The sequence below is a fragment of the Perca flavescens genome, chromosome 18 (assembly GCF_004354835.1).
Source record: "Perca flavescens isolate YP-PL-M2 chromosome 18, PFLA_1.0, whole genome shotgun sequence".
NCBI lineage: Eukaryota > Metazoa > Chordata > Actinopteri > Perciformes > Percidae > Perca > Perca flavescens.
This window is the reverse complement of record NC_041348.1, coordinates 14,705,084-14,714,464: the sequence shown is the minus strand read 5'-3', so window position 1 is coordinate 14,714,464 and position 9,381 is coordinate 14,705,084. Positions and strand designations below refer to the sequence as shown.

At 42.7% G+C, this 9,381-nt stretch overlaps 1 protein-coding gene across 8 annotated transcripts in view; it reads left to right on the top strand.

The window, feature by feature from the left end:
• The window catches only part of epb41l2 (erythrocyte membrane protein band 4.1 like 2), a 52,004-nt gene continuing 42,623 nt past the window's right edge, over positions 1-9,381 (top strand). For all 8 annotated transcript variants that reach the window (XM_028604406.1, XM_028604405.1, XM_028604404.1 and 5 more), the window contains exon 1: positions 1-162. The gene's annotated coding sequence lies outside the window, so the exon portion shown is untranslated. The remainder of the gene's footprint in view (positions 163-9,381) is intronic.

The following is a 9,381-nucleotide window of genomic DNA, read 5'->3' as shown; positions in this document are numbered from 1 at the left end:
GATGATGGATACGTCTGCTTTGAGCCCTTGCCAGATTTTCGGTGTGTAGTGGAGATTTTGGAGGCTGAGATAGTGGGACGTACGTTACTTTTTTGGAGGAGAACACAGTGAGAGGCCACATTTGGAAAAGTTTCACACACGCATCGTTGAAAATCACAACAGGTAACGTTTGATTTCACAACCTTTTAAATCACGTGATTTTAGCTAGCTATACATTTGCGACTGCTTCAATGAATTTTGGGTATTTAGCGTTTTTAATGTCGATTTTGTTGCTGTATGTAGCTAGGTGTAACGGTAGGTGCACAACCTGCACTAACAACCACAGTAACTAGAAGCAGTTTTTTTTAAATGGTCAAGCAAAACGCACACTTCCCACTGAAATCCGTTATCTGGAGTCGCAGTCATACCTTCGATATAATGCTTTTTATGGCGACTATCTTCTTCACATCATCTAAACTACTTTCATGTCCCGCTTCATCTCTCTCGGATGGCTTTTATGCGGTTAGCATCAGAGGTTTCGTGGAGACACTTAACGTTAGCTTAGGTAAAAAAATCAAAAAAACCAGTGTAAATTACTTGTTTACTTAAAAGCCATTTTCTAAATGAATAGACCCCCCGGTACGTTGCTGCTGGTGGTTGTATTTCCTGGTGTAGCTAGGTGACTGCTATGTCACGTTAACGGCGAGTTAACGTTGGCGGTTTCCTCTTCTAATCATGCTAACGCACTCGTTAACGTTTTGAAGACCATTCAACCATCCGTCAGTTTTTGTGGGACGATTCATGAAGCGGTTTCTTAACGCTGACTGAGTTAACAAGTAACGTTAGTAGGTGGTTGTTTGAAGGCATCAAGCTGTCGCGAACAACGACAGCATTTAATTTAAAGCCGTCTTGCCCGTCGTTGTCGTGTGTCCGTTTCCTTGTGCAGTGCTTCCTCCTTTAGCAGTGACGTTAGCAACACTGGAACACGTTTTTACTGTTATGAAGGGATTCGTTTGATATGGTTTAATTCTGGAAAGTGGTTCGGACAGATGTCTGGGAAAGGCAGTCCCATGTGGCTACAGAATTCCAAAGGGGTTTCGTCCCAGGTTGGGACGGTGGCAACAGATATATTCAGAGAGCATCCACCCGAATTAAGAATTAACAGTATTTGTGGAATGGTATTAGTCCATTAACAATTAGTCTGTTGTGTACCTTATTGATTATTTTAAAGATAATAAAAAGGTTGAGGACCTCCCATACCAACTTATCAGAGCCGAAACTGATGTGGTAAAGCCTTTTAGTTTGACTATCATCCAGAAAAGATAGTATTTAATTTATAAAGATATGAAACTGAGAAAAGTAATCATTTGACCATGTAACTAGAAGATGATGTTAAACATAGCATGTATGGAACATGTATGCACTGAAGTATTGATTTTTAATTGCTTTTAAATGGATTTCAAACTCTCAAGTTAAGATTGGTTTCAATTTTGATAGGTCTGCCTTTGCACCACCACAGTTTCTGTCTTACTTTCTCGTCATGCTCTTACCACTATTTGTCTGCAGACAGAACTGTGTGTACTTAACATGTGTGTGTGTATATTTATTTCCCAGGCAGAGTATTAGAAGTCATACTTTGTTTGACAGATGACATGTTTTCTAGTAGGTCACCGGCAAATAGGCAGGCTGGCCGACAAACTGGCAGACACACTGGACTGAGCTTTAGATTGTGATGACGTGTAAGAAGTCAGTGGCAATTGGCAAACATATCTTTTACATTGACATAATTCAATTTTGAGGAACTAAATCATGGTGCCACAGTCAGATGTAATGCAATTTGATACTCCTCAAACTATTTGTCTCTGTTAAAACAAACTATCTGATAACTGCTTTTGTAATTCAGAGTTTGATGTGTGCTGCAGCATTACCATGCCTGAGAACAACACAGAGACTAATATTAGGGCTATGCTTCTAACAATCACCCTTAGGTGTGTGTGTGTGTGTGTGTGTGTGTGTGTGTGTGTGTGTGTGTGTGTGTGTGTGTGTGTGTGTGTGTGTGCGTGCGCGCGCGCGTGCGTGCGCGTCCAACTACTCATTATTTTAATCAGCACAACTCGGCTCTAGTGCCTGCCACCTTCTTGTCTTTTCTCCTCAGAGGGAAAGGAAGGTAGGTTAGACAGAAATGGAGGACATCAGGGCAGGGACAATGTCATCGGCAGTGGTGATGGATGTGGGACTTCTAGGTCTTATTCATGCTTTATTGTATGTCATTGTAACAATTGCATTGGGATGTTTTCCATGAAAAATGAGCACAAAGCAGCCACCAAGTCACATTTCTCCTCCTATGACTTCCAAAATTAACAAGGATGCCTGCTCAAGACCGTAGACCCTGTTTGACTTTTCTAACTATTTATTCTAATGTGATGGGCATAAACTATACAACAGGTGATTTTTTTTTTATTTTTTTTTTTTATTTATATAAAATCTCTCTCCATGTTAACCCATCTCTATTTTTGTTTGAGTATGGAGACAGGAGTATAATCTTTCTGCACATACCCGGTACCACCTAAACCTCTCTAAGAGCCCAGTGGAAACCCTGTGGAATTGAGCAGGTTACATAACAGTCATCATCCATCCATCTAGCCACACAGGCAGCCAGCTAAATATTAATTTCTTTGCACACACACAGACTTTTCTAAGGTTTGTATCCAAATCTTCTTAGGTCTTTTGGCATTACGAATGTGTTCCCACTGATCAGTTTGAGAATGGAGACAAATAATCCAGTACAACAACAGCACAAACAAACCAAGGACCCGTAAATGACCAGTGTTAATTTAATACACCTCTCTCTGCAAAGTCTTAACAGCAGTTGAACATTGCATGCTTCACAAAGGTATTAGTTTCTGCAGTGCTATTGTGTGATATTGTGTTACAGGTGTTCAGGTTGTTTAGCACAGCGACACATGTTAGGTGCGCTTGGAATCAAGAACAAGAAAACCCACCTCAATATAGGTTAAAGCTTTCATGAAACGTATACAGCCTCATAGAACAAATAATATGCATAGGAACATTTTCTACTCAAGGTCAAGGTAAACTTGATCCCAGATAGGGAAATTTGGGTGGTCAAGGTGCGGATACACAAAACGGCCATCATGACAACCGATATTAAACAAATATTCAATACTCAACATAGTCCTAAGCAGGAAGGACTCTTGGTTTGGTTAAGTTATTAGGGAAATCCAGCAGTGATCACGTCTGTCACCGTGTGTACAGTTTATCTATGATCATCAGCGCCATGTTCATTCTCAGACTCTCAGGATGTGTAGAACAGTGGCGGCTCTGTCCAACCCACTAATGAGAAGCCTTAATTGGTTGTTCTGGTGGGAGAATCTGCTCATTAAAGGAAGCTGGAACGAACTCTGGGTTAGCCAGAATGTGTGCATGATTTCTCTTTTCCTTTTTTTTTTCTCCCTCTCAATACCGCAGTTGTTGGGCAAAACCATTTGTTTTCGGGTCATTTTGACATCTGTGTGTTTTATGGAATTCTTTTTTGTATGTATTTACAGCGGCTTTGTTCTTTCCAATGTCGCACAACTTGGGTGTCAGAGCTCTAGAAACTGAATCAGAAGAATTGATAAAATCTTGGAAACCGGTGTAGGCTATTAATAATTAGGAACAGTCTCCTGTAGGTATCTCGCTTGCGCTGTGAAAGAAACGTCTAGCTTGTCACTGTCTTAAGGGGACAGCATAACTGATTCACCTTTCTTTAATTTTCATATTTTATAACTTCGATGTGTTGTCACACTGCCGCATTGGTTTAAGGAAAACTTAATAATGCACGTACGGTACTCTGTTTGTACTTTTTTTTACGTCTTTCACTCTCTGAGGGGTGCAAGGGCAAGTTGGACAGACGCAGAGAGACAAAAACAGGAAACTAGAGATGGATTGACAAAAGGAGAAAGGTGGGAATACAGACACAGCAGAGAGGAAGTGAGAGGAGTTGGACACAAGAGAACGAGAGACTGAGTGAGAGCGACAGAGAGAGTGAGAGATATTGCTTAACCATTCGGAAAGGCTATGGGAACGTGTGTGTGTGTGTGTGTGTGTGTGTGTGTGTGTGTGTGTGTGTGTGTGTGTGTGTGTGTGTGTGTGTGTGTGTGTGTGTGTGTGTGTGTGTGTGTGTGTGTGTGTGTGTGTGTGTGTGTGTGTGTGTGTGTGTGTGTGTGTGTGTGTGTGTGTGTGTGTGTGTGTGTGTGTGTGTGTGTGTGTGTGTGTGTGCGCCCTGTCGGTTCAACAGGAGCAAGACCCGTCACATCAACTCTGACACACAGATAGCCCTACTGTAGGGCTGGGCGATAGGGAGAAAATCAGATATCACGATATTCTTGACCAAATACCCCGATATTGTGGTGATATTCTAGGGTTGACAATTGGTGCTTTATCAAAATATCTTCACACTTAGATTTTAGATAAACAATCATCAGTAATGTGGACATAATGTCTAAGTGGGGAAAAGGCCACTAATCGAACAGCTACAACAGTCTGGTAAGTTCAGAAAAGTACCTAGTGTCTCATAGTCTCATATCACAATATCGATATAATATCGATATATTGCCCAGCCCTACCCTACTGTCGCATCGGATTGAGTGTGGACTGTGTTTTTAGAAAAGAAGCATATACAGAGAAACTTAATTCTCCTTGAAGCTGTCACCCAGGTTTCCTTCTCAATAAGATTTGGTTACAGTGTGGATTATTAGCACGTCTTCTCTTCATCTTCTGGTCTATCAAGGTCCAAATCACAATGCAAAGCATTCATCTCCTCACAACAATTACTAAAGGTGGACATATTTTACAGTGTGGCAGTCAGCCGTGACCGGCGGCCGTTAGCCTCTAGCTTTCAGAGCCGCTTGGCCAGCGGGCACCACAGGGCTGGCATTCATGCAGAGAAGATCAGAGCAGCACGGATGAATGGAAACTGTACTGCAATGTTCAGCTTATTACAGCCACAGAGACAGTGAGGGAAGGATGGCGGGTGAGAGAGGGTGAGGGTGGGGAGAGTGAAGGGGGGATAGAGATGTAGAGGACGTGTGTGTGATGGAGGGGACAAAAAGGGAGAGGGAGGGAGTGTAGTTTCTCTGGGTAAGAGGGTCAGCTAAATGCCCCAAAAAAAATGAAACGTGAAAACTAGAGTGTAGATGGTAAAAAAAAAACTTTATTGTAGCCTTTAAAATTGAGAATGAACGTTAACTGCGTTGAACTAACAAGCTTAATCTAATCAAATAGAATGGAGTTTGATATGTTTGTGGAGATTAGTCTATTTTTCTAGTTTAACAAGAGGGCCTATTAGAGGAGAATAGAAAATCCTTGTGTTGAAGGGTAACATTTTACATCAGAGAGTGGCGCATAAAGAGAGGGCAGACTGCCTTCACCAGCAAGTGACCAGCTCTGAAAGAAGTGATAGAATAAAAAACAGAGAGAGAGCGTGGACCCGTGGCTTTGGCAGGGGTCCAAACACAGTTAAAAACAGATTAATCAGCATAGGGTCACATTCTCCCGTGGAGGGGCTGAACAGAGCATGGCAGGACGGGGCACAGCCTTCATCTTTTAAAGGCCACATCTTTGTGAGCAACAGGAGGAAATGTTGGCATTGAGGTTTATATCAGCAGAAAAACAGATCATGTTGTGCTATACTGATAATCTGATGTCAACATCCCTTTTTATAGTATTTGACACAAGTTGACAGACTAATCTCATAAAGTGGCGTATATTCTTTCCCGGCAATTCGTAATTCGCCGTTTTTGCATGTTATCAAGACGCATAATCGCTTTTTAGCGTGTTTATCAACGCTGTTCGGCCACCATTGACCTAACCTGACTCCGCCAGATGGATTGCTTCGCGTTTGCTCGGCATATCCATCTGGGAACTTTCCGTTGGAGAACTTTTAGGAAGGGGCGGAATACTGGTTAGCTGATTGGATGAACCATCTGTCTATCACCTATGTTGGTGATAGACGGGCCAAATCAACCAATCAGATCCACGAAGCGTATGAAAATACAACCACAAGCCCGCCCCTGCTGCTGCAGGCAAAGCATAGCTCGTTAGCTCAGCAAGCAAGCAACATGTCGGTAAAGGATATTTGCCATTTGTGTAACGAGAATTTAGGAATAAAAGACACCATTTCAGGTTCCCGGACCATATTCCAAAAGAAGGATCCAAGAGAGAAAAAGCATCAGCGAGCGGCTAACAGAATTAGGGCTACCACTGTCTGAAAATACTGGTTAGCTGATTGGATAAACCATCGGTCTGTCACCACCTAACCCACCTCAAAACCAACACTGATTGGCCCGGTCGTTTAGCTAATTGCTCCAAATTTTCTATGCCTCAAGATGCCAGACTGATCTGCGAGTGGAAAACTGGAGCTCGCGAGATCAGGACGGTCTCACGAGGCTACCATTGACCTACGTTACGTGTGAATTTTCGCCGTAGGGAGTAGTATGAAAGACGTAAGTCCGCGGAGGGAGGTTGGTTGGGGTGGCGGATGGGATTCCCCCAGGAGAGCCGGGATCGCATCCCGCGTGTGGCGTTTTTCAACCATGTTCTTTTTTTTAATTTTTTAAGCCTTCCCCAATGTTTCTTTCCTAAACCCAACCGTTTATTGTTTTCCTAAGCGTGTGACATTGGTCACCGTTGTGTTTTTTGTCATTTTTTTTGTGTTACTAAAGCCTTTCCAATGTTTTTTTCCTAAACCCAACCTTTTTTATTTTTTTTTTTTTTTTTTACGCGTGTGACGTTGTTCTCGCGATAGTACGGCACGCTCTAAGACGCCATGTGGCGACGCCACGTGGAGTGTATGTATACATCTGCTCTATACAACGTAGACCTACACGTGGATAGCTCAAAATGCGTACAGATAACACGCCATTTGGCTTTAGGAAAGTGGCGTGTATGTTTACGCAAAGTCATGATGCCATGTTGGATCCCTGGTGCATAAAACGGACGACTTGGAATTCCAACTCGCTGGAAACCACTATGTTTCTTGACTGCTGTGTTTTGATTATCACTGAAACCTGGCTTCACGCGGGGATACCCGATGCTAGCATGCAGCTAGCAGGCTGCACTCTGCTCCACTGGGACAGGACTGAGGACTCCGGTAAGAGCAGAGGAGGGGGGGCTCTGTATGTACGTGCATGAGAACTGGTGTAATAACGGGACAATTATAGATAAACACTGTTCCCCTAATCTCAAGTACATGTCTGTAAGATGCCGGCCTTTTTTTTTCTACCAAGAGAGCAATCAGTAGTGATCATACCGGCGGGGTATATTCCATCCAACGCCAATGTAAACACGGCGCTCTCTCTCCTGCTGGACACCATAAACAAACCGCAGCGGGCCCACCCCGACGGTGTTCACATAATCGCAGGAGACTTTAATAAGGCCAACTTGAAGTCTGTACTCCCCACATCAACATGTCAAGTAAACTTGCTTGCGTTCTGTGTTGTCTTGTTGCGCTTGCTTGTTGTATGTCCGTTTTTACGAAGTTGTTGATTCATCAATCGTTGATAATAAGACCAGTCCGACGGGGGATCAGGCCATGAGTGTAGAGACGGCGCTGTGTGAGTGGTATTTACGACAGTAACGTTAAATAAAAGTACTCCACAGCGACTGTAGGGGTAGCTGTTTGACAAACAAATGGAAACTGCATAGTTAAACTTTAATGTCATTCATCATGTGTTGACTATTCAGTCTTTCCAGAAAAGTTTTTTTTTTTTTTTTTGTGATTGTTGCGGGCAAAAATCCTTGACTATGCGGCACATTTTCTTAAAAAATGCGATGGAATATGCAAGATATTTATGCAATTGTATGCGATGAAATTGCGGGAACTTGCAAAAACTGCAATCTTTTTGATGAAAAAGAGAACAAAAAGTGATTTTTTTTTTTTTTCTCCAACACCCTGCTTTTCGATGATGTTCACGTTGTGTAATTGCGTCACTTCATAACGTTCCCATGGCAACAGGGGAAAATGGCTGCTCTTGTGTGAAGTAAACGCAACATTTTTCAACTTTCTGCTAAGATATGTATGACTTTTTTGCAACGATTATGAAATCCGCATATTTTGGGCAGAAATCGGCAATTTATGCGGCGAAAGTGCTTGAAGAATTTGAAAAAAATGCGGCCCCCGCATAAATATGTGGACTTTGGCTGATTATGCATTGAATTATGCAATCGCATAATCGCGTTTTTTTGGAGGGACTGAATATTCATTCATTGCGTCATACATTTGGGCTGTCACAAAAGTCGGGATGAGAAGAAGTAGGGAGCACAGAGGAGGTGGGATACCAGTGCAGAGCGATAAAGAGGAAGGGATGAGGGGAGGAAACGGAAGTGAGAGGAGTGTATGGGGCAACAGGGTTGAGATGGAGTGCAGACCATCTAACTTGTTCTCATTAGTAGCCTTTGAGCAGCTCTGGAGTTTGTAAAACATCTTGGAAAGAGTGTAAATAACCCAGTGAACTGTGTGTGTTTGTGAATGGGGGGGGGCAGCAGATATATTATATATAATATAATAGTTGAAGACAAAGATGGAGATTAACCAAGCGAAACAGGAGAAGCAGGGTTTAAAGTTGCCCCCTTTGCCACACTTCCTGTTTCCTGGTTAGGGGTCACCGGTCTGGGATTAACTGATACTAGGCTGACTCTGTCATGAGGAGAGCCGGTCACTGCAACATATTTCACATAATGACGTACGAGTGTCTGGACTGTAGAGACGACATGTCCTCACAGTAATTGAGAAAAACAGGATGATGTTCAATAATGAGGACATTTTATGGCATTCACAAGGGGAATGGCTAATCTTTGTGTGTGTGTGTGTGTGTGTGTGTGTGTGTGTGTGTGTGTGTGTGTGTGTGTGTGTGTGTGTGTGTGTGTGTGTGTGTGTGTGTGTGTGTGTGTGTGTGTGTGTGTGTGTGTGTGTGTGTGTGTGTGTGTGTGTGTGTGTGTGTGTGTGACCACTGCAGAACAAGTGCTCCTGACCAAGCTTGCTACTTGTTGCATTATATTTACTGATGCAGCTATACATGCATGGTCACATCCTAATAAAGATTCTATCTATTTGGAGGGGTTTCTTTTCTCCTGACATTGTGACGGGCTTCTCTGATTAATCGCTCTGAAAAGATGCGATCGATCACCAGTCAAACAGATCCCGATGCCTCTCATCTTGTTACTAAAAGATTAAATATGTGCCCTTAACTGTGGGATGTGGCGCCACCTTCTTATTCGTTGTGTCCTATTAGTGATATTCGGCTGGATAAGGGTGATTTATTGTGTAAGTTTGCTCTTAAAAATACCATGTTTTGACAGAGTGCTAACCGATTGGAAAGCTCTCCGTCTAACTGTGCCTGAGGG